We start from the raw sequence: 24,489 nt of genomic DNA on the forward strand, positions 1-24,489 counted from the left end.
AGGAGGCTTTAAAATTTTCATTCTAGTGTCCTTCATTTGGGAGAAAAATCCATTGGTACAAGACAGCTTTTCCTTGCCAATATCTCTCTTTTGCACAAAGCTGCGCATTGGAAAATTCAGGGCTATGCCGTGTAGATGATGGCCTAACAGGAGGCTTTAAAATTTTCTTTGTAGTGTCCTTCGTTTGGGAGAAAAATGCAAAGGTACAAGACAGCTTTTCCTTGCCAATATCTCTCTTTTGCAAAGAGCTGCGCATTGGAAAATTCAGGGCTATGCCGTGTAGATGATGGCCTAACTGGAGGCTTTAAAATTTTCTTTCTAGTGTCCTTCGTTTGGGAGAAAAATGCAAAGGTACAAGACAGCTTTTCCTTGCCAATATCTCTCTTTTGCAAAGAGCTACGCATTGGAAAATTCAGGGCTATACCGTGTAGATGAAGCACTAACAGGAGGCTTTAAAATTTTCATTCTAGTGTCCTTCGTTTGGGAGAAAAATGCAAAGGTACAAGACAGCTTTTCCTTGCCAATATCTCTCTTTTGCAAAGAGCTGCGCATTGGAAAATTCAGGGCTATGCCGTGTAGATGATGGCCTAACAGGAGGCATTAAAATGTTATTTCTAGTGTCCTTCGTTTGGGAGAAAAATGCAAAGGTACAAGACAGCTTTTCCTTGCCAATATCTCTCTTTTGCAAAGAGCTACGCATTGGAAAATTCAGGGCTATACCATGTAGATGAAGCACTAACAGGAGGCTTTAAAATTTTCATTCTAGTGTCCTTCGTTTGGGAGAAAAATCCAATGGTACAAGACAGTTTTTCCTTGCCAATATCTCTCTTTTACAAAGAGCTGCGCATTGGAAAATTCAGGGCTATGCCGTGTAGATGATGGCCTAACAGGAGGCTTTAAAATTTTCTTTCTAGTTTCCTTCGTTTGGGAGAAAAATGCAAAGGTACAAGACAGCTTTTCCTTGCCAATATCTCTCTTTTGCAAAGAGCTGCGCATTGGAAAATTCAGGGCTATGCCGTGTAGATGATGGCCTAACAGGAGGCTTTAAAATTTTATTTCTAGTGTCCTTCGTTTGGGAGAAAAATGCAAAGGTACAAGACAGCTTTTCCTTGCCAATATCTCTCTTTTGCAAAGAGCTACGCATTGGAAAATTCAGGGCTATACCGTGTAGATGAAGCACTAACAGGAGGCTTTAAAATTTTCATTCTAGTGTCCTTCATTTGGGAGAAAAATCCATTGGTACAAGACAGCTTTTCCTTGCCAATATCTCTCTTTTGCACAAAGCTGCGCATTGGAAAATTCAGGGCTATGCCGTGTAGATGATGGCCTAACAGGAGGCTTTAAAATTTTCTTTGTAGTGTCCTTCGTTTGGGAGAAAAATGCAAAGGTACAAGACAGCTTTTCCTTGCCAATATCTCTCTTTTGCAAAGAGCTGCGCATTGGAAAATTCAGGGCTATGCCGTGTAGATGATGGCCTAACTGGAGGCTTTAAAATTTTCTTTCTAGTGTCCTTCGTTTGGGAGAAAAATGCAAAGGTACAAGACAGCTTTTCCTTGCCAATATCTCTCTTTTGCAAAGAGCTGCGCATTGGAAAATTCAGGGCTATGCCGTGTAGATGATGGCCTAACAGGAGGCTTTAAAATTTTCATTCTAGTGTCCTTCGTTTGGGAGAAAAATCCAATGGTACAAGACAGTTTTTCCTTGCCAATATCTCTCTTTTACAAAGAGCTGCGCATTGGAAAATTCAGGGCTATGCCGTGTAGATGATGGCCTAACAGGAGGCTTTAAAATTTTCTTTCTAGTTTCCTTCGTTTGGGAGAAAAATGCAAAGGTACAAGACAGCTTTTCCTTGCCAATATCTCTCTTTTGCAAAGAGCTACGCATTGGAAAATTCAGGGCTATACCGTGTAGATGAAGCACTAACAGGAGGCTTTAAAATTTTCATTCTAGTGTCCTTCATTTGGGAGAAAAATCCATTGGTACAAGACAGCTTTTCCTTGCCAATATCTCTCTTTTGCACAAAGCTGCGCATTGGAAAATTCAGGGCTATGCCGTGTAGATGATGGCCTAACAGGAGGCTTTAAAATTTTCTTTGTAGTGTCCTTCGTTTGGGAGAAAAATGCAAAGGTACAAGACAGCTTTTCCTTGCCAATATCTCTCTTTTGCAAAGAGCTGCGCATTGGAAAATTCAGGGCTATGCCGTGTAGATGATGGCCTAACTGGAGGCTTTAAAATTTTCTTTCTAGTGTCCTTCGTTTGGGAGAAAAATGCAAAGGTACAAGACAGCTTTTCCTTGCCAATATCTCTCTTTTGCAAAGAGCTGCGCCTTGGAAAATTCAGGGCTATGCCGTGTAGATGATGGCCTAACAGGAGGCTTTAAAATTTTCTTTCTAGTGTCCTTCGTTTGGGAGAAAAATGCAAATGTACAAGACAGCTTTTCCTTGCCAATATCTCTCTTTTGCAAAGAGCTACGCATTGGAAAATTCATGGCTATACCGTGTAGATGAAGCACTAACAGGAGGCTTTAAAATTTTCATTCTAGTGTCCTTCGTTTGGGAGAAAAATCCAATGGTACAAGACAGCTTTTCCTTGCCAATATCTCTCTTTTACAAAGAGCTGCGCATTGGAAAATTCAGGGCTATGCCGTGTAGATGATGGCCTAACAGGAGGCTTTAAAATTTTCTTTCTAGTTTCCTTCGTTTGGGAGAAAAATGCAAAGGTACAAGACAGCTTTTCCTTGCCAATATCTCTCTTTTGCAAAGAGCTGCGCATTGGAAAATTCAGGGCTATGCCGTGTAGATGATGGCCTAACAGGAGGCTTTAAAATTTTATTACTAGTGTCCTTCGTTTGGGAGAAAAATGCAAAGGTACAAGACAGCTTTTCCTTGCCAATATCTCTCTTTTGCAAAGAGCTACGCATTGGAAAATTCAGGGCTATACCGTGTAGATGAAGCACTAACAGGAGGCTTTAAAATTTTCATTCTAGTGTCCTTCGTTTGGGAGAAAAATGCAAAGGTACAAGACAGCTTTTCCTTGCCAATATCTCTCTTTTGCAAAGAGCTGCGCATTGGAAAATTAAGGGCTATGCCGTGTAGATGATGGCCTAACAGGAGGCTTTAAAATTTTATTTCTAGTGTCCTTCGTTTGGGAGAAAAATGCAAAGGTACAAGACAGCTTTTCCTTGCCAATATCTCTCTTTTGCAAAGAGCTACGCATTGGAAAATTCAGGGCTATACCGTGTAGATGAAGCACTAACAGGAGGCTTTAAAATTTTCATTCTAGTGTCCTTCATTTGGGAGAAAAATCCATTGGTACAAGACAGCTTTTCCTTGCCAATATCTCTCTTTTGCACAAAGCTGCGCATTGGAAAATTCAGGGCTATGCCGTGTAGATGATGGCCTAACAGGAGGCTTTAAAATTTTCTTTGTAGTGTCCTTCGTTTGGGAGAAAAATGCAAAGGTACAAGACAGCTTTTCCTTGCCAATATCTCTCTTTTGCAAAGAGCTGCGCATTGGAAAATTCAGGGCTATGCCGTGTAGATGATGGCCTAACTGGAGGCTTTAAAATTTTCTTTCTAGTGTCCTTCGTTTGGGAGAAAAATGCAAAGGTACAAGACAGCTTTTCCTTGCCAATATCTCTCTTTTGCAAAGAGCTGCGCATTGGAAAATTCAGGGCTATGCCGTGTAGATGATGGCCTAACAGGAGGCTTTAAAATTTTCATTCTAGTGTCCTTCGTTTGGGAGAAAAATCCAATGGTACAAGACAGTTTTTCCTTGCCAATATCTCTCTTTTACAAAGAGCTGCGCATTGGAAAATTCAGAGCTATGCCGTGTAGATGATGGCCTAACAGGAGGCTTTAAAATTTTCTTTCTAGTTTCCTTCGTTTGGGAGAAAAATGCAAAGGTACAAGACAGCTTTTCCTTGCCAATATCTCTCTTTTGCAAAGAGCTACGCATTGGAAAATTCAGGGCTATACCGTGTAGATGAAGCACTAACAGGAGGCTTTAAAATTTTCATTCTAGTGTCCTTCATTTGGGAGAAAAATCCATTGGTACAAGACAGCTTTTCCTTGCCAATATCTCTCTTTTGCACAAAGCTGCGCATTGGAAAATTCAGGGCTATGCCGTGTAGATGATGGCCTAACAGGAGGCTTTAAAATTTTCTTTGTAGTGTCCTTCGTTTGGGAGAAAAATGCAAAGGTACAAGACAGCTTTTCCTTGCCAATATCTCTCTTTTGCAAAGAGCTGCGCATTGGAAAATTCAGGGCTATGCCGTGTAGATGATGGCCTAACTGGAGGCTTTAAAATTTTCTTTCTAGTGTCCTTCGTTTGGGAGAAAAATGCAAAGGTACAAGACAGCTTTTCCTTGCCAATATCTCTCTTTTGCAAAGAGCTGCGCCTTGGAAAATTCAGGGCTATGCCGTGTAGATGATGGCCTAACAGGAGGCTTTAAAATTTTCTTTCTAGTGTCCTTCGTTTGGGAGAAAAATGCAAAGGTACAAGACAGCTTTTCCTTGCCAATATCTCTCTTTTGCAAAGAGCTACGCATTGGAAAATTCATGGCTATACCGTGTAGATGAAGCACTAACAGGAGGCTTTAAAATTTTCATTCTAGTGTCCTTCGTTTGGGAGAAAAATCCAATGGTACAAGACAGCTTTTCCTTGCCAATATCTCTCTTTTACAAAGAGCTGCGCATTGGAAAATTCAGGGCTATGCCGTGTAGATGATGGCCTAACAGGAGGCTTTAAAATTTTATTACTAGTGTCCTTCGTTTGGGAGAAAAATGCAAAGGTACAAGACAGCTTTTCCTTGCCAATATCTCTCTTTTGCAAAGAGCTACGCATTGGAAAATTCAGGGCTATACCGTGTAGATGAAGCACTAACAGGAGGCTTTAAAATTTTCATTCTAGTGTCCTTCATTTGGGAGAAAAATCCATTGGTACAAGACAGCTTTTCCTTGCCAATATCTCTCTTTTGCACAAAGCTGCGCATTGGAAAATTCAGGGCTATGCCGTGTAGATGATGGCCTAACAGGAGGCTTTAAAATTTTCTTTGTAGTGTCCTTCGTTTGGGAGAAAAATGCAAAGGTACAAGACAGCTTTTCCTTGCCAATATCTCTCTTTTGCAAAGAGTTGCGCATTGGAAAATTCAGGGCTATGCCGTGTAGATGATGGCCTAACTGGAGGCTTTGAAATTTTCTTTCTAGTGTCCTTCGTTTGGGAGAAAAATGCAAAGGTACAAGACAGCTTTTCCTTGCCAATATCTCTCTTTTGCAAAGAACTGCGCATTGGAAAATTCAGGGCTATGCCGTGTAGATGATGGCCTAACAGGAGGCTTTAAAATTTTCTTTCTAGTGTCCTTCGTTTGGGAGAAAAATGCAAAGGTACAAGACAGCTTTTCCTTGCCAATATCTCTCTTTTGCAAAGAGCTGCGCATTGGAAAATTCAGGGCTATGCCGTGTAGATGATGGCCTAACAGGAGGCTTTAAAATTTTCTTTCTAGTGTCCTTCGTTTGGGAAAAAAATGCAAAGGTACAAGACAGCTTTTCCTTGCCAATATCTCTCTTTTGCAAAGAGCTACGCATTGGAAAATTCAGGGCTATACCGTGTAGATGAAGCACTAACAGGAGGCTTTAAAATTTTCATTCTAGTGTCCTTCGTTTGGGAGAAAAATGCAAAGGTACAAGACAGCTTTTCCTTGCCAATATCTCTCTTTTGCAAAGAGCTGCGCATTGGAAAATTCAGGGCTATGCCGTGTAGATGATGGCCTAACAGGAGGCTTTAAAATTTTCTTTCTAGTGTCCTTAGTTTGGGAGAAAAATGCAAAGGTACAAGACAGCTTTTCCTTGCCAATATCTCTCTTTTGCAAAGAGCTGCGCATTGGAAAACTCAGGGCTATGCCGTGTAGATGATGGCCTAACAGGAGGCTTTAAAATTTTCTTTCTAGTGTCCTTCGTTTGGGAGAAAAATGCAAAGGTACAAGACAGCTTTTCCTTGCCAATATCTCTCTTTTGCAAAGAGCTGCGCATTGGAAAATTCAGGGCTATGCCGTGTAGATGATGGCCTAACAGGAGGCTTTAAAAATTTTTTTCTAGTGTCCTTCGTTTGGGAGAAAAATGCAAAGGTACAAGACAGCTTTTCCTTGCCAATATCTCTCTTTTGCAAAGAGCTGCGCATTGGAAAATTCAGGGCTATGCCGTGTAGATGATGTCCTAACAGGAGGCTTTAAAATTTTCTTTCTAGTGTCCTTCGTTTGGGAGAAAAATGCAAAGGTACATGACAGCTTTTCCTTGCCAATATCTCTCTTTTGCAAAGAGCTGCGCATTGGAAAATTCAGGGCTATGCCGTGTAGATGATGGCCTAACAGGAGGCTTTAAAATTTTCTTTCTAGTGTCCTTCGTTTGGGAGAAAAATGCAAAGGTACAAGACAGTTTTTCCTTGCCAATATCTCTCTTTTGCAAAGAGCTGCGCATTGGAAAATTCAGGGCTATGCCGTGTAGATGATGGCCTAACAGGAGGCTTTAAAATTTTCTTTCTAGTGTCCTTCGTTTGGGAGAAAAATGCAAAGGTACAAGACAGCTTTTCCTTGCCAATATCTCTCTTTTGCAAAGAGCTGCGCATTGGAAAATTCAGGGCTATTCCGTGTAGATGATGGCCTAACAGGAGGCTTTAAAATTTTCTTTCTAGTGTCCTTCGTTTGGGAGAAAAATGCAAAGGTACAAGACAGCTTTTCCTTGCCAATATCTCTCTTTTGCAAAGAGCTGCGCATTGGAAAATTCAGGGCTATGCCGTGTAGATGATGGCCTAACAGGAGGCTTTAAAAAAATTTTTCTAGTGTCCTTCGTTTGGGAGAAAAATGCAAAGGTACAAGACAGCTTTTCCTTGCCAATATCTCTCTTTTGCAAAGAGCTGCGCATTGGAAAATTCAGGGCTATGCCGTGTAGATGATGGCCTAACTGGAGGCTTTAAAATTTTCTTTCTAGTGTCCTTCGTTTGGGAGAAAAATGCAAAGGTACAAGACAGCTTTTCCTTGCCAATATCTCTCTTTTGCAAAGAGCTACGCATTGGAAAATTCAGGGCTATACCGTGTAGATGAAGCACTAACAGGAGGCTTTAAAATTTTCATTCTAGTGTCCTTCGTTTGGGAGAAAAATGCAAAGGTACAAGACAGCTTTTCCTTGCCAATATCTCTCTTTTGCAAAGAGCTGCGCATTGGAAAATTCAGGGCTATGCCGTGTAGATGATGGCCTAACAGGGCTGGGGAGGGCCGCTGCTCAGGCACATCTCTGTCAAGTAAAGAAGATTCAACTGAGGCAGCACAAGGGAACTCTCATCTGGGGACAACAACTGCAGGGAGAACACATATTTTCAGATGAACATGGGAGGGCAGAAGGCTGCCTAATACTGAAGCACCCCCAAACAACAAACCAAATGCAACAACTAGTGCAAGCATTCCTGGGGGAAGGCTGCAGCAGATGGATTTGCATATGGTGATGTCATCCAAGCAGTGGGTCAAAGTTGGCTTCAACCCTCGTCTGCATATGAAAAGAGAAAAGGGGCGTGCAGGGCATGGCGGCCTTTTGCGGCGATTGGATGACCCCTAGTTCGCATTAAACACATCCACCCTCCTTCGGTGTGGGGCTCATGTTGGCTATGCCCCAGCCCCTGAAGCATTCAAGCTGATTTCTTGCAGCAGCTAGGCACTGTAACAGCTCCAGAGCTGCTCTGTAAGGCAAGTAAAAGGGCGTGGGCCCTGCAGCACTACCTGTAGTTCGCATTGTGCGTTGGAAGGCACAAATTAAGCAGACGGGAGAAGTCAGGATAGTGCGCAAGGGCATAGAAGGGAGCGGCTCAAGAAAAAAGAAGTGGAAATAGACAGCAAACTAGGCTGGAGAGAGACCTGAGACAAAGAGATCTGAATTATACGAGAGCCGACCAGGGGAAACACAAATTATGCAGTCAAGTTTCCCACATTTGGGGAAATCGCAGGAGCAGCACACCCAGAGTGCAATGGGTGAGACTTGCCCTGGGAGAAGCACCTTCATGATCATAGTATCTCACCTGGCAGGTAAGTAGGATTTGGGATAGTTCTGGGGAGGGTCGCTGCTCGGGCTGTCAAGTGAAGTAGATCCAACTGAGGCAGCACAAGGAAACTCTCGATAGAAGAACAAGGCTAGAGGAAGATCTGAGACAAAGAAATCTGACTTTTACCAGAGCTGACCAGAGGAAAGAACAAACACAGTCCCCCACTACCACAAATAATGCAGTCGAGTTTCCCACATTTGGGGAAATCATAGGGGTCAGCATACCCAGAATGCAATGAATGAACCTCACCCTGGGAGAACAATCTTCATGACCATGGTATCTCCTATGCAAAATAAGTATGACTTAGGATAGGGCTGGGGAGGGCCGCTGCTAAGGCACATCTCTGTCAAGTAAAGGAGATTCAACTGAGGCAGCACAAGGGAACTCTCATCTGGGGACAACAACTGCAGGGAGAACACATATTTTCAGATGAACATGGGAGGGCAGAAGGCTGCCTAATACTGAAGCACCCCCAAACAACAAACCAAATGCAACAACTAGTGCAAGCATTCCTGGGGGAAGGCCTGCAGCAGATGGATTTGCATATGGTGATGTCATCCAAGCAGTGGGTCAAAGTTGGCTTCAACCCTCGTCTGCATATGAAAAGAGAAAAGGGGCGTGCAGGGCATGGCGGCCTTTTGCGGCGCTTGGATGACCCTTAGTTCGCATTAAACACCTCCACCCTACTTCGGTGTGGGGCTATGCCCCAGCCCCTGAAGCATTCAAGCTGATTTCTTGCAGCAGCTGGGCACTGTAACAGCTCCAGAGCTGCTCTGTAAGGCAAGTAAAAGGGTGTGGGCCCTGCAGCACTACCTGTAGTTTGCATTGTGCGTTGGAAGGCACAAAGTAAGCAGACGGGAGAAGTCAGGATAGTGCGCAAGGGCATAGAAGGGAGCAACTCAAGAAAAGAGAAGTGGAAACAGACAGCAAACTAGGCTGGAGAGAGACCTGAGACAAAGAGATCTGAATTATACGAGAGCCGACCAGGGGAAACACAAATTATGCAGTCAAGTGTCCAACATTTGGGGAAACCGCAGGAGCAGCACACCCAGAGTACAATGGGTGAGCCTTGCCCTGGGAGAAGCACCTTCATGATCATAGTATCTCACCTGGCAGGTAAGTAGGAGTTGGGCTAGAGCTGGGGAGGGTCGCTGCTCGGGCACCCCCCTGTCAAGTGAAGGAGATCCAACTGAGGCAGCACATGGAAACTCTCGAAAGAAGAACAAGGCTAGAGGAAGATCTGAGACAAATAAATCTGACTTTTACCAGAGCTGACCAGAGGAAAGCACAAACACAGTCCCCCACTACCACAAATAATGCAGTCGAGTTTCCCACATTTGGGGAAATCACTGGGGTCAGCATACCCAGAATGCAATGAATGAACCTCACCCTGGGAGAACAATCTTCATGACCATGGTATCTCCTATGCAAAATAAGTATGATTTGGGATAGGGCTGGGGAGGGCCGCTGCTCAGGCACATCTCTGTCAAGAATTTATAAAGTCTATACATATATATAACCAAATGTCAATATATATATATAGAACCCAGCGCTCCTATCAAAACTTATCTATTTCACCAATTTGTTGCTTATTTAATCTTTATACATCTATTAATTTTCACCATATATTATAAAATGCTGCTCCCATAGGTAGTACTGTTCTACCAATAATAAACCAAATTTTAAAGATAATCACACTTGTTATCAAGGGAGCGCAAAAAATAAAATATACAAGCTCCTTATTTTTAAAAAATATATATAGACAGAAGAAACCCACATTCAATAAAATACAATGGAGTCAACATATATAGGCACCACTATCCATATCTAAATGTAATCAGGATCTATTTCATATTGCCCTTGATGACAACGGAATGTTTATTAAAGGGTCCACAAAATCCTACTGGATACAGCTGTTGTAATTTAATCGTTTGTAACCCTACCTTGAACGAGAGCTGTCTATGTATTCTATTAAGGGATGGTTACCTAATAGCTGTGCCTCCACTCAAGCTATGTGTAGTATTTAACTACCGTTAAGGCTTGCTTGAGTAAGCCTGATCTCTATCCTTAGGGGATGATTCCCTTATATCATAGATATATTATCTAATATACCTGTCTCTTTCTTCCAGGATCTTCAGATCAACTTCCAGACGGACCAGACACACATGGAAAGTATAACACTTTAATGACCAGTACCAAATGGATTAAGTATACATTAACATTTCATCAATTACACATTCCCCTTTAAGTCATTAATCCATGCTAACCCCCTGTCAATTAGGCCTATACACAGTACCTGCATGCAATACAACAAATCCTTTTTCTTTTCAAGACACCCTTAGGTGTTAGAGTGACCCGGGTACTCTTAATATGATAGTGCACTATAAGGGCCCATAAACTTCCTAAAAATAACAGCAGTTAATACAGAATGTCTGACACTATGTTTTAGTATCAACTATCAGTTCTCCCTTCAGTTAAAGAGAAAGATGTTTGGCTCAGTCTACTTATGGTAGCGATTACTTTCTCCTATAAGGTTACTTATAGTTCCTCCTTGGCAGATAACAGAAAGTATCTATTTAGCTCATAGATAGTAACATCAACAGTTGATTACCAAGGAATCTGTATCCTTTCCTCAGTAAAAATGTTACTGTAGTTGTCCAGTATTAAACTAAACTCCTAAGAAGCTGGTATGATAAACCTTTGTTATGCTGCGTCCTTGTGTCCATTTGAAGTAGCTGATGCTTTCTATATTTCAGAGCATATATAGCTTTTCGATTCCTGTATGCCTCAAATTATTGTTGTCTCTTAGGATGAGTCTATATTAAATATATCTGCAAGAGATGGTTTCTCTTATCATAGTCACAGCGAGCTCAAATCCTTTAACTTTATAACTAATAGTCTCTTACGTGTCAGTCCTTCTTACGGGTTCACGAATATACATATAACACAGTTGTATTAAAGTGCCACAAGCTAGTCCTTGAATCGGGATGATATTCTAATCCTTTGTGGCTAAGAGGCTTTAACATCCATCCAATGTCACTGTAGTATGGCTACCTTTAATGTCCTTGACTCTAATTCTGCTAATTCAGGGGCATAAATACACACATTAGGTGGCAGCTTTAGGGTGTTACTTTCTATTTAGCGCTGCGGAACAATGTCTCTGGCTCTCCTTTGACTGATGTGATGCTGATATATGGGGGAGTTTTAAAACTATTTATGAAGCGTTAAACAGTTCAAGTTTCACTCCACTCCTCCTGTTACATATATATACCCAGTGCTTTCTACCTTCTCCTTAGCACTATGATTAAGCCATACATGGAACTGTAATTATAGGTCACTCTGACTACTGTGACCCATTACTATCCTCCTGCTTAATAGCCATTATTGCGGCCTAGCCCTGGAGTACTTAGTCCCAATATGAAATTGACTATGTACAATAGTCACCTATGGCTTGCTGTGCTTAGTGTAGGGGTAATATAAATGGCTGGATTATGCACTCACACTTCTACCATCTAGTGATGCTGCTGCAGGATGCTCCCCCGACTCCTCCCTTACACTTACAGCCACACAGAATGGAGCCTCTGCTGCTGGTCCTGGCTTCTTTGTTGTGGCTGTCAGAGTCTGTGCCGGTAATAGGTAGGAAGGAACCCTCTCTGTGTCCCTGTCACAGATGTGCCCTTCCAATACTGCTGGGTGAGTTGACTAGCGCTGATCTTGGGTTCTATGAACAGTTCTGAGTCTCAATGCTGCTGTCACCACCTTTACAGTAAGGAAGCCCTGTTCTGGCTTCACACACTAAGCCCCCTCCGGCCGCCACAATGTATACCGCTCAGCTCTAATGCGGGCGACGGCCGGAGCAGCAAAAAACTATGTCCTCTCACCAAGGGATATGCAGTCTCTATCTCAGCTACACTCACAGCACCTCTCCACTCCTCTCTAGTAGTCACATGACCCACTCTGAGGTGATGCCCCGCCCACTGGCAATCACCTCACTAGGTGATTGACAGTTAGGAGCACAAGGACATTAACCCTTTAGATACACTGTGAAACCATAAAATAAGCCTTCATTGTATTCACCACTACATTTACATCAATGTACATACAATTACATATATGTGAACTGTATTATTTACCTCACAACATGCATACAGTATTACAACATCCATTAACTTTTATATGAATAATATATATGCTTATACTCCATTTTAGTCACCATATTATAACTACCTCAGTATAAGTGTTGTTTAAACCCTAAATCAGGGTTACATTTCTCCCCCTGGTGCATTGTCACTGTTTAACATCTTTAGGTGCCAATGCACCATCTACCTTACTCACTATGCTAAAATAGTATATATTCATTCACATCCATTAGCAAGCCACCTCATCTCAACCATTTTAACTGTTGGCCAAATAGGGTGGGATGGAACTACATAGCCTTCATGCCTCCCAGGGATAGTGTTCTCTGATCGTGCTGGTTTCCCTTGCTCTTCTACACCTGATTTATTGACTTCTTTTAGTACTGGACTTCGGATGGAAGATTTAAGAGATTGTGCTAGGGTAAAGTTATCATGTACCTCACTACGATTTTCACTGAGACTAGTTTCTTTCTCTGACGAAGCTTCTAAAGTTATCAAGTCTTTAGCATCTGAATTTTCCGTTTCTTGATCCTGGGACTGATTTACTCTACCATTGAATCTCGAGAGAGGTCGGTAATGTAAGGTTGTAGAAGGATGACATGGAGCTGGATCTCTCCCTTGCCTTTGTTCTGAATATGCACTCCCTTCATCAACCACTTTTTCTCGTGGTTGATAACAATAACTGTATGATCCTCGTCGGTTTGGAGCAAATCGACTCCCTTTCACTGGTACTCCACCTATGCCAGTCACATTTGCTGCATGTACACCCTTTTCCCCTTCCAACACTTCAAATTCTACTTTCTCTCCATCTCCTACACTGTACAACAGTTTTAGGGGGTTATTCTTCGTTATGGATGTCCAATGTACAAATATGTCTTCTCCGGTGTCATGCCTTTTAATGAAGCCATAGCCTTTCTTCACATGGAACCATATTACTGTGCAATTCATTTTAAGAGACATATACTGTGTCCCTTTACTATCAACTTTATTCATAGAAGATTGTCTCAGCAATATACCATCCACTACCTCAGTCTGTAATGCTATGTCCTTAGTATCCGGTCGCATAGAAAATTCATGGATACGGTCTTCAGGACAGTTGTTTAGGAAGTTGGCATCCTTGAGTATTTTATTCTCAGATTCTAGCTGAGACAGTCTTTCTTTCATTTCATTCAGACAAATATGATCCTCCTTTTCAGTTTCTTTACCCACTTCCAATAATTCAGACAACTCAGTTATTTTTGATTCCAGAGAATGAATATTGTCTTCCTGCTGCTGGTACATTATCAACTTTTGTTGCTCCTGATCCACTCTGGTTTGTCTTTCATCAGATGCCATGGTTTCCATCTCTCTCTGTATAAACCAAAGTTCTCTCTCAAGCTCTTTGTTCCTCTCATCAATTTTGGTGTTAAACATCTGTTCTTCTTTTAGCTTCCATTGGGTTTCATCTAGAACCTCCAACAACTGATGTTTAGACCTGTCCAGTGCTATATGTCTTATCACCTCTATCGGGGTCTGTAGATCCACTGGGCTATCTCTTCTTGTTGGTTCCTCAATGGAAGTTGGAAACCGGGAAAGCAGGTCCTTCTGTTGATCTTTTGGAAGAGCTAATACTAATTGTCCATGTTTCTTATAATCCTCAGCTATTTGCTTTAGCACAGTTTCTAATCTCTGTATACCTACATCTATCTTCACTTCCCCTGGAACTCTCTCTTTCAGTGGTAGAACATTCTTATCTCCTTTCATTCCATAATCCATGTTAGCGACCAAAGTATGAGCAAGGTTGTCACTAACACCTCCCTCACTATCCTTTAGGTGGGGATCAAGTTTGACTTTCTTGTCCTTTGATTTTTTCTTTCTCTTCTCCAACTCTACAGGGACATCTAATATTTTTTCATTTTTCACACCTAGGTTATTTACAAAAGTTCACACAAACTTGCATGTCACCTCTTCCTTTAAGCCTGGTCCCTTACGGTACTCTTGTTTGTCCATACTTTTACATTCTCTAATGGCTTCAACTCTCCCAACTGATACAGCAATGGCTTTATGTCCAACCTTCTCCCTGTTCCTTTGCTTCTTTCCCATATTTGTATTTTATTTTTAGGGATGTGAGGACTTTATCAATAATAATTAATGGCAGCTGACACCTGTGGTGTAACAGGGCCTGAGTGTAACTTCTATCTCACGCGGTGCCTCCAAATGTAACCCTACCCTCATTACCTTGAACGAGAGCTGTCTATGTATTCTATTAAGGGATGGTTACCTAATAGCTGTGCCTCCACTCAAGCTATGTGTAGTATTTAACTACCGTTAAGGCTTGCTTGAGTAAGCCTGATCTCTATCCTTAGGGGATGATTCCCTTATATCATAGATATATTATCTAATATACCTGTCTCTTTCTTCCAGGATCTTCAGATCAACTTCCAGACGGACCAGACACACATGGAAAGTATAACACTTTAATGACCAGTACCAAATGGATTAAGTATACATTAACATTTCATCAATTACACATTCCCCTTTAAGTCATTAATCCATGCTAACAGCCTGTCAATTAGGCCTATACACAGTACCTGCATGCAATACAACAAATCCTTTTTCTTTTCAAGACACCCTTAGGTGTTAGAGTGACCCGGGTACTCTTAATATGATAGTGCACTATAAGGGCCCATAAACTTCCTAAAAATAACAGCAGTTAATACAGAATGTCTGACACTATGTTTTAGTATCAACTATCAGTTCTCCCTTCAGTTAAAGAGAAAGATGTTTGGCTCAGTCTACTTATGGTAGCGATTACTTTCTCCTATAAGGTTACTTATAGTTCCTCCTTGGCAGATAACAGAAAGTATCTATTTAGCTCATAGATAGTAACATCAACAGTTGATTACCAAGGAATCTGTATCCTTTCCTCAGTAAAAATGTTACTGTAGTTGTCCAGTATTAAACTAAACTCCTAAGAAGCTGGTATGATAAACCTTTGTTATGCTGCGTCCTTGTGTCCATTTGAAGTAGCTGATGCTTTCTATATTTCAGAGCATATATAGCTTTTCGATTCCTGTATGCCTCAAATTATTGTTGTCTCTTAGGATGAGTCTATATTAAATATATCTGCAAGAGATGGTTTCTCTTATCATAGTCACAGCGAGCTCAAATCCTTTAACTTTATAACTAATAGTCTCTTACGTGTCAGTCCTTCTTACGGGTTCACGAATATACATATAACACAGTTGTATTAAAGTGCCACAAGCTAGTCCTTGAATCGGGATGATATTCTAATCCTTTGTGGCTAAGAGGCTTTAACATCCATCCAATGTCACTGTAGTATGGCTACCTTTAATGTCCTTGACTCTAATTCTGCTAATTCAGGGGCATAAATACACACATTAGGTGGCAGCTTTAGGGTGTTACTTTCTATTTAGCGCTGCGGAACAATGTCTCTGGCTCTCCTTTGACTGATGTGATGCTGATATATGGGGGAGTTTTAAAACTATTTATGAAGCGTTAAACAGTTCAAGTTTCACTCCACTCCTCCTGTTACATATATATACCCAGTGCTTTCTACCTTCTCCTTAGCACTATGATTAAGCCATACATGGAACTGTAATTATAGGTCACTCTGACTACTGTGACCCATTACTATCCTCCTGCTTAATAGCCATTATTGCGGCCTAGCCCTGGAGTACTTAGTCCCAATATGAAATTGACTATGTACAATAGTCACCTATGGCTTGCTGTGCTTAGTGTAGGGGTAATATAAATGGCTGGATTATGCACTCACACTTCTACCATCTAGTGATGCTGCTGCAGGATGCTCCCCCGACTCCTCCCTTACACTTACAGCCACACAGAATGGAGCCTCTGCTGCTGGTCCTGGCTTCTTTGTTGTGGCTGTCAGAGTCTGTGCCGGTAATAGGTAGGAAGGAACCCTCTCTGTGTCCCTGTCACAGATGTGCCCTTCCAATACTGCTGGGTGAGTTGACTAGCGCTGATCTTGGGTTCTATGAACAGTTCTGAGTCTCAATGCTGCTGTCACCACCTTTACAGTAAGGAAGCCCTGTTCTGGCTTCACACACTAAGCCCCCTCCGGCCGCCGCAATGTATACCGCTCAGCTCTAATGCGGGCGACGGCCGGAGCAGCAAAAAACTATGTCCTCTCACCAAGGGATATGCAGTCTCTCTCTCAGCTACACTCACAGCACCTCTCCACTCCTCTCTAGTAGTCACATGACCCACTCTGAGGTGATGCCCCGCCCACTGGCAATCACCTCACTAGGTGATTGACAGTTAGGAGCACAAGGACATTAACCCTTTAGATACACTGTGAAACCATAAAATAAGCCTTCATTGTATTCACCACTACATTTACATCAATGTACATACAATTACATATATGTGAACTGTATTATTTACCTCACAACATGCATACAGTATTACAACATCCATTAACTTTTATATGAATAATATATATGCTTATACTCCATTTTAGTCACCATATTATAACTACCTCAGTATAAGTGTTGTTTAAACCCTAAATCAGGGTTACACGTTACTTTCCAATTGTAATTGATACATTAAATTCCTTCTTGTGGATGAACAGCAACAGTTGTAACCAACGCCTCTTTTCTCTAACGTCCTAAGTGGATGCTGGGGACTCCGTAAGGACCATGGGGAATAGCGGCTCCGCAGGAGACTGGGCACATCTAAAGAAAGCTTTAGGACTATGTGGTGTGCACTGGCTCCTCCCCCTATGACCCTCCTCCAAGCCTCAGTTAGATTTCTGTGCCCGACGAGAAGGGTGCACACTAGGGGCTCTCCTGAGCTTCTTAGTGAAAGTTTTAGTTTAGGTTTGTTATTTTCAGTGAGACCTGCTGGCAACAGGCTCACTGCATCGAGGGACTAAGGGGAGAAGAAGCGAACTCACCTGCGTGCAGAGTGGATTGGGCTTCTTGGCTACTGGACATTAGCTCCAGAGGGACGATCACAGGCCCAGCCTGGATGGGTCCCGGAGCCTCGCCGCCGGCCCCCTTACAGAGCCAGAAGAGCGAAGAGGTCCGGAAAAATCGGCGGCAGAAGACGTTCCTGTCTTCAATAAGGTAGCGCACAGCTGTGCGCCATTGCTCTCAGCACACTTCATACTCCGGTCACTGAGGGTGCAGGGCGCTGGGGGGGGCGCCCTGAGACGCAATAAAACATGATAAAAATACCTTACATGGCAAAAAATACATCACATATAGCTCCTGGGCTATATGGATGCATTTAACCCCTGCCAGAATATACAGAAAAACGGGAGATAAGGCCGCCGAAAAGGGGGCGAAGACTATCTCCTCAGCACACTGGCGCCATTTTCCCTCACAGCTCAGTTGGACGGAAGCTCCCTGGCTCTTCCCTGCAGTCACTACACTACAGAAAGGGTTAAAAAAAAGAGAGGGGGGCACTAATTAGGCGCAGTATTAAAACATACAGCAGCTATAAGGGGAAAAACACTTATATAAGGTTATCCCTGTATATATATATATAGCGCTCTGGTGTGTGCTGGCATACTCTCCCTCTGTCTCCCCAAAGGGCTAGTGGGGTCCTGTCCTCTATCAGAGCATTCCCTGTGTGTGTGCTGTGTGTCGGTACGTTTGTGTCGACATGTATGAGGAGAAAAATGATGTGGAGATGGAGCAGAGTGTCTGTAACAGTGATGTCACCACCTAGGGGGTCGACACCTGAGTGGATGTACTGTTGAAAATTACATGACAGTGTCAGCTCTGTATAAAAAAACAAAAAAAAAAACAGTGGTTGACATGAGACAGCCGGCTACTCAGCTTGTGCCTGTCCAGACGTCTCATAGGCCGTCAGGGGCTCTAAAGCGCCCGTTACCTCAGATGGCAGATACAGACGCCGACACGGATACTGACTCCTGTGTCGACGGTGAAGAGACAACCGTGATTTCCAGTAGGGCCACACGTTACATGATTGAGACAATGGAAAATGTTTTATACATTTCTGATAATACGAGTACCACCAAAAAGGGGTATTATGTTCGGTGAGGGAAAAACTACCTGTAGTTTTCCTGAATCTGAGAAATAAAATGAGGTGTGTGATGATGCGTGGGTTTCCCCCCGATAACAATTGATAATTTCTTAAAAAGTATTGGCTGTATACCCTTTCCCGCCAGAGGTTAGGGTGCGTTGGGAAACACCCCCTAGGGGGGATAAGGCGCTCACACGCTTGTAAGAACAAGGGCTCTACCCTCTCATGAGATGGCCGCCCTTAAGGATCCTGCTGATAGAAAGCAGGAGGGTATCCAAAAATGTATTCACACACATACTGGTGTTATACTGCGACCAGCAATCGCCTCAGCCTGGAGGTGCAGTGCTGGGTTGGCATGGTCGGATTCCCTGACTGGAAATATTGATATCCTAGATAAGGATAGTATATTATTGCCTATAGAGCATTTAAAAGATGCATTTCTATATATGCATGATGCACAGCGGAATATTTGCCGACTGGCATCAAGTATAAGTGCGTTGTCCAATTCTACCAGTAAAATGGTCAGGTGATGCGGATTCCAAACGGCATTTGGAAGTATTGCCTTTGAAAGGGGACATTTGGGGTCGGTATTTTAGACCTGGTGGCCACGGCAACAACTGGGAAATCCACGTTTGTACCCCAGGTCGCCTCTCAAAATAAGACGCCGTATTATCAGGCGCAGTCCTTTGTTGGCAAGCGGACAAAAGGTTCCTCTTTTCTGCTCGTGACAGAGGGAGAGGAAAAAGGCTGAAGAGATTAGCCAGTTCCCAGGAACAGAAACCCTTTCCCGCCTCTGCCAAGCCCTCAGTATGACGCTAGGGCCTTACAAGCTCAGGCACGGTGGGGGCCCGTTCTCAATGAATTTCAGTGCGCAGTGGGCTCACTCGCAAGTAGACCCCTGGATCCTTCAGGTAATATCTCAAGGGTACATATTGGAATTCGAGACGTCTCCCCCTCGCCGTTTCCAAAAGTCGGCTTTACCGACGTCTCCCTCTGACAGGGAGGCAGTTTTGGAAGCCATTCACAAGCTGTATTCCCAGCAGGTGATAATCAAGGTACCCCTCCTGCAACAGGGAACGGGGTATTATTCCACACTATTGTGGTACCGAAGCCAGACGGCTCGGTGAGACCGATTCTAAATCTAAAATCTAAAATCTTTGAACACTTACATACAGAGGTTCAAATTCAAGATTGAGTCACTCAGAGCAGTGATTGCGAACCTGGAAGAAGGGGACTACATGATGTCTCGGGACATCAAGGATGCTTACCTTCATGTCAAAATTTACCCTTCTCACCAAGGGTACCTCAGGTTATGGTACAGAACTGTCACTATCAGTTCAGACGCTGCCGTAGGGATGGTGCACGGCACCCCGGGTCTTTACCAAGGTAATGGCCGAAATGATATCCCTTCGAAGGAAGGGAATTTTAGTTATCCCTTACTTGGACGATTCCCTGATAAGGGTAAGATCCAGGGAACAGTTGGAAGTCGGTGTAGCACTATCTCAGGTAGTGTTGCGGCAGCACGATTGGATTCTCAATATTCCAAAATCGCAGCTGGTTCCGACGACTTGTCTTCTGTTTCCTAGGGATGTTCCTGGACACAGTCCAGAAAAAAGGTGTTTCTCCCGGAAGAGAAAGCCAGGGAGTTATCCGAGCTAGTCAGGAACCTCCTAAAACCGAACCAAGTCTCAGTGCATCAATGCACAAGGGTTCTGGGTAAAAATGGTGGCTTCCTACGAAGCAATCCCATTCGTTAGATTCCACGCAAGAACTTTCCAGTGGAACCTACTGGACAAATGGTCCGGGTCGCATTTTCAGATGCATCAGCGGATAACCCTGTCACCAAGGACAAGGGTATCCATCCTGTGGTGGTTGCAGAGTGCTCATCTTCTAGAGGGCCGCAGATTCGGCATTCAGGACTGGGTCCTGGTGACCACGGATGCCAGCCTGCGAGGCTGGTGAGCAGTCACACAGGGAAGGAATATCCAGGGCTTAGGGTCAAGCCTGGATACATCACTTCACATAAATATCCTGAAGCTAAGGGCCATTTACAATGCTCTAAGCTTAGCAAGACCTCTGCTTCAAGGTCAGCCGGTGTTGATCCAGTCGGACAACATCATGGCAGTCACCCACGTAAACAGACAGGGTGGCACAAGAAGCAGGAGGGCAATGGCAGAAGCTGCAGGGATTCTTCGCTGGGCGGAAAATCATGTGATAGCACTGTCAACAGTATTCATTCCGGGAGTGGACAACTGGGAAGCAGACTTCCTCAGCACGACCTCCACCCGGGAGAGTGGGGACTTCACCCAGAAGTCGTCCACATGATTAAAAAACTCGACAGGTATTGCGCCAGGTCAAGAGACCCTCAGGCAATAGTTGTAGACGCTCTGGTAACACCGTGGGTGTACCAGTCAGTGTATGTGTTCCCTCCTCTGCCTCTCATACCCAAGGTACTGAGATTGATAAGATGGAGAGGAGAAAGCACTATATTCGTGGCTCCGGATTGGCCAAGAAGGACTTGGTAACCGGAACTTCAAGAGATGCTCACGGAGGATCCGTGGCCTCTACCTCTAAGAAGGGACCTGCTCCAGCAAGGACCCTGTCTGTTCCAAGACTTACCGCGGCTGCGTTTGACGGCATGCCGGTTGAACACCGGATCCTGAAGGAAAAAAGGCATTCCGGATGAAGTCATCCATATCCTGATCTAAAGCCAGGAAGGATGTAACCGCAAAAACATTATCACCGCAATTGGCGAAAATATGTTGCGTAGTGCGAGGCCAGTAAGGCCCGATGGAGGAAATTCAACTGGGTCGATTCCTACATTTCCTGCAAACAGGAGTGTCTATGGGCCTGAAATTGGGGTCCATTAAGGTTCAGATTTCGGCCCTGTCAATTTTCTTCCAAAAAAGAACTAGCTTCAGTCCCTGAAGTTTAGACGTTTGTAAAAGGGGTACTGCATATACAGCCTCCTTTTGTGCCTCCAGTGGCAATTTGGGATCTCAATGTAGTTTGGGTTCCAAAAGTCACATTGGTTTGAACCACTGAAATCTGTGGAGTTAAAATATCTCACATGGAAAGTGGTCATGCTGTTGGCCCTGGCCTGGGCCAGGCGCGTGTCAGAATTGGCGGCTTTATCCTGTAAAAGCCCTTATCTGATTTTCCATTCGGACAGGGCGGAATTGAGGACTCGTCCTCAGTTTCTCCCTAAGGTGGTTCCAGCGTTTTCACCTGAACCAACCTATTGTGGTGCCTGCGGCTACTAGGGACTTGGAGGAATCCAAGTTGCTGGATGTTGTCAGGGCCCTGAAAATATGTTTCCAGGATGGCTGGAGTCAGGAAATCTGACTCGCTGTTTATCCTGTATGCACCCAACAAGCTGGGTGCTCCTGCTTCTAAGCAGACTATTGCTCGTTGGATTTGTAGTACAATTCAGCTTGCACATTCTGTGGCAGGCCTGCCACAGCTAAAATCTGTAAAAGCCCGTTCCACAAGGAAAGTGGGCTCATCTTGGGCGGCTGCCCGAGGGGTCTCGGCTTTACAACTTTGCCGAGCAGCTACTTGGTCAGGGGCAAACACGTTTGCTAAATTCTACAAATTTGATACCCTGGCTGAGGAGGACCTGGAGTTCTCTCATTCGGTGCTGCAGAGTCATCCGCACTCTCCCGCCCGTTTGGGAGCTTTGGTATAATCCCCATGGTCCTTACGGAGTCCCCAGCATCCACTTAGGACGTCAGAGAAAATAAGAATTTACTTACCGATAATTCTATTTCTCATAGTCCGTAGTGGATGCTGGGCGCCCATCCCAAGTGCGGATTGTCTGCAATACTTGTACATAGTTATTGTTACAAAAATCGGGTTATTATTGTTGGGAGCCATCTTTTCAGAGGCTCCTCTGTTATCATGCTGTTAACTGGGTTCAGATCACAGGTTGTACGGTGTGATTGGTGTGGCTGGTATGAGTCTTACCCGGGATTCAAAATCCTTCCTTATTGTGTACGCTCGTCCGGGCAAAGTATCCTAACTGAGGCTTGGAGGAGGGTCATAGGGGGAGGAGCCAGTGCACACCACATAGTCCTAAAGCTTTCTTTAGATGTGCCCAGTCTCCTGCGGAGCCGCTATTCCCCATGGTCCTTACGGAGTCCCCAGCATCCACTACGGACTATGAGAAATAGAATTATCGGTAAGTAAATTCTTATTATTTACTGCAGTTAAAGTTCATATGTAACTCACGTGAGTAATGAAAGAAAACAGGGGGAGAGCGCTGTGATGGTTGGTGAAACACAGCGGTATGCTACGACCCCCGTTAACCGTGGCTGGATCTTATTGGCACTCGCGGTCGGGATATTTCTCCCTGCCGTGGGGTAGAGACCTCCTTTTGCTCGGTCTCAAATTGCTTTTTCCCCTTCACCGCTGTCTTTACATCAGACGTCCGCCGTGATGTAGCTCGTTCATGAACGGGCTTATATCTCAGCAATCAGAGTGTCCGGTAATCACCTTTCTTACGCGTTTCTCCGCTGTTATCCAAGAGCGGTTTCGTCAGAGGATACATCAGCAGCCTAGCAGGCTCTTTTTAAAATGCACCGGACCAATAGCATTACTAATTAGTTGATTGGATACATACATGTACTAATTGGATGCATACATGTAATGACTCACATATGGAACAACTTTCTAATTGCAATTGCACATATAAAGGCATTTCATAATATAAAAATAAGCAACATGGTGATTAAAAATAATAATAATAAAATAAGCAACAAGGTGGTTTAAAAAATAACAGAAAATATATAATCTATATACAGATTAACCTATAATCTTTCAATCAATACCTCATATCTATAATCACATATACATAATTCAGAGACTCAGCACTAAGGATCCCCATTTACTTATATAAAACCTTTTAGGGTAACATAGATCCATGCCACTACTAAAGCAGTTCTTGTGGCGCAGGGGAAACATCAAATGCACTCTATGCAGCTAGTCCCATGTTCGAATCCAACCCGCTCAGCTTAACATCCATATTATTTATTTACTTTTAATGGGATCATTCTATCAATTCATTTTTACCTTTAATTTTTGTTAATATTATTTCTATATTTCATTATTTTAACCCCTGGAATAACTACATTGCTGTTTAAACAACAAAAAGAATTGAAGAAAAAATAAATATTAAACAGACAATTTAAGGATTCGAAGATTTAAATATTTAAAGATTTTAAAATTTAAAACAGGGAGGGGGGGGGAGGGAGGGGGGCCTTTTGGGAGAAGGAGGGGGAAAAAATAAAAATAGAAAAAAAAAATATATATATAGAACCAAGAGAAAGTGTAAAAAGAGGATGGAGGAAGAAATCTGATGTTCATCATTACTAGTGGATTTTACTAAAGAACTTTAAAGGAACACACACAACAGGATTATACAGTTTCATCCTAAGAGGAAAGCTGTTTCCAAAATAGCTACTTCTAATAATTTTGTTTATTTATTAAACATACAATAAATGGATATTCAATAAATAATATATTAGGTAAATCAATAGATAAAATCTTCAGAGACTGCCAATGTTGTTCAGTTCGATGCTCTCATTCAGACCATCAGGTGTAAGGGTACCCAAAGAAAAAATCCAAAATGCCTCCCTTGTCAAGTAAAGGAGATTCAACTGAGGCAGCACAAGGGAACTCTCATCTGGGGACAACAACTGCAGGGAGAACACATATTTTCAGATGAACATGGGAGGGCAGAAGGCTGCCTAATACTGAAGCACCCCCAAACAACAAACCAAATGCAACAACTAGTACAAGCATTCCTGGGGGAAGGCCTGCAGCAGATGGATTTGCATATGGTGATGTCATCCAAGCAGTGGGTCAAAGTTGGCTTCAACCCTCGTCTGCATATGAAAAGAGAAAAGGGGCGTGCAGGGCATGGCGGCCTTTTGCGGCGCTTGGATGACCCCTAGTTCGCATTAAACACCTCCACCCTACTTCGGTGTGGGGCTCATGTTGGCTATGCCCCAGCCCCTGAAGCATTCAAGCTGATTACTTGCAGCAGCTGGGCACTGTAATAGCTCCAGAGCTGCTCTGTAAGGCAACTAAAAGGGTGTGGGCCCTGCAGCACTACCTGTAGTTCGCATTGTGCGTTGGAAGGCACAAAGTAAGCAGATGGGAGAAGTCAAGATAGTGCGCAAGGGCATAGAAGGGAGTGGCTCAAGAAAAGAGAAGTGGAAACAGACAGCAAACTAGGCTGGAGAAAGACATGA

At 43.3% G+C, this 24,489-nt stretch overlaps 4 non-coding genes across 4 annotated transcripts; all 4 read right to left on the reverse strand.

Annotated features, from left to right (window-relative positions):
- Positions 1–7,912: 7,912 nt before the first annotated feature.
- On the reverse strand, positions 7,913–8,075 carry LOC134986428 (U1 spliceosomal RNA). Its single transcript, XR_010192310.1, has one exon. It is a non-coding gene; the product is annotated as a U1 spliceosomal RNA (small nuclear RNA).
- A 145-nt stretch (positions 8,076–8,220) lies between these two features.
- Positions 8,221–8,384, reverse strand: LOC134986340 (U1 spliceosomal RNA). Its single transcript, XR_010192235.1, has one exon. It is a non-coding gene; the product is annotated as a U1 spliceosomal RNA (small nuclear RNA).
- Positions 8,385–9,045: 661 nt separating this feature from the next.
- LOC134986465 (U1 spliceosomal RNA) lies at positions 9,046–9,208 on the reverse strand. The gene has a single exon (XR_010192337.1). It is a non-coding gene; the product is annotated as a U1 spliceosomal RNA (small nuclear RNA).
- Positions 9,209–9,360: 152 nt separating this feature from the next.
- Positions 9,361–9,524, reverse strand: LOC134986513 (U1 spliceosomal RNA). Its single transcript, XR_010192381.1, has one exon. It is a non-coding gene; the product is annotated as a U1 spliceosomal RNA (small nuclear RNA).
- Positions 9,525–24,489: the final 14,965 nt, after the last annotated feature.

This window comes from Pseudophryne corroboree (genome assembly GCF_028390025.1).
Source record: "Pseudophryne corroboree isolate aPseCor3 chromosome 7 unlocalized genomic scaffold, aPseCor3.hap2 SUPER_7_unloc_3, whole genome shotgun sequence".
In the NCBI taxonomy this organism is placed as follows: Eukaryota; Metazoa; Chordata; class Amphibia; order Anura; family Myobatrachidae; genus Pseudophryne; species Pseudophryne corroboree.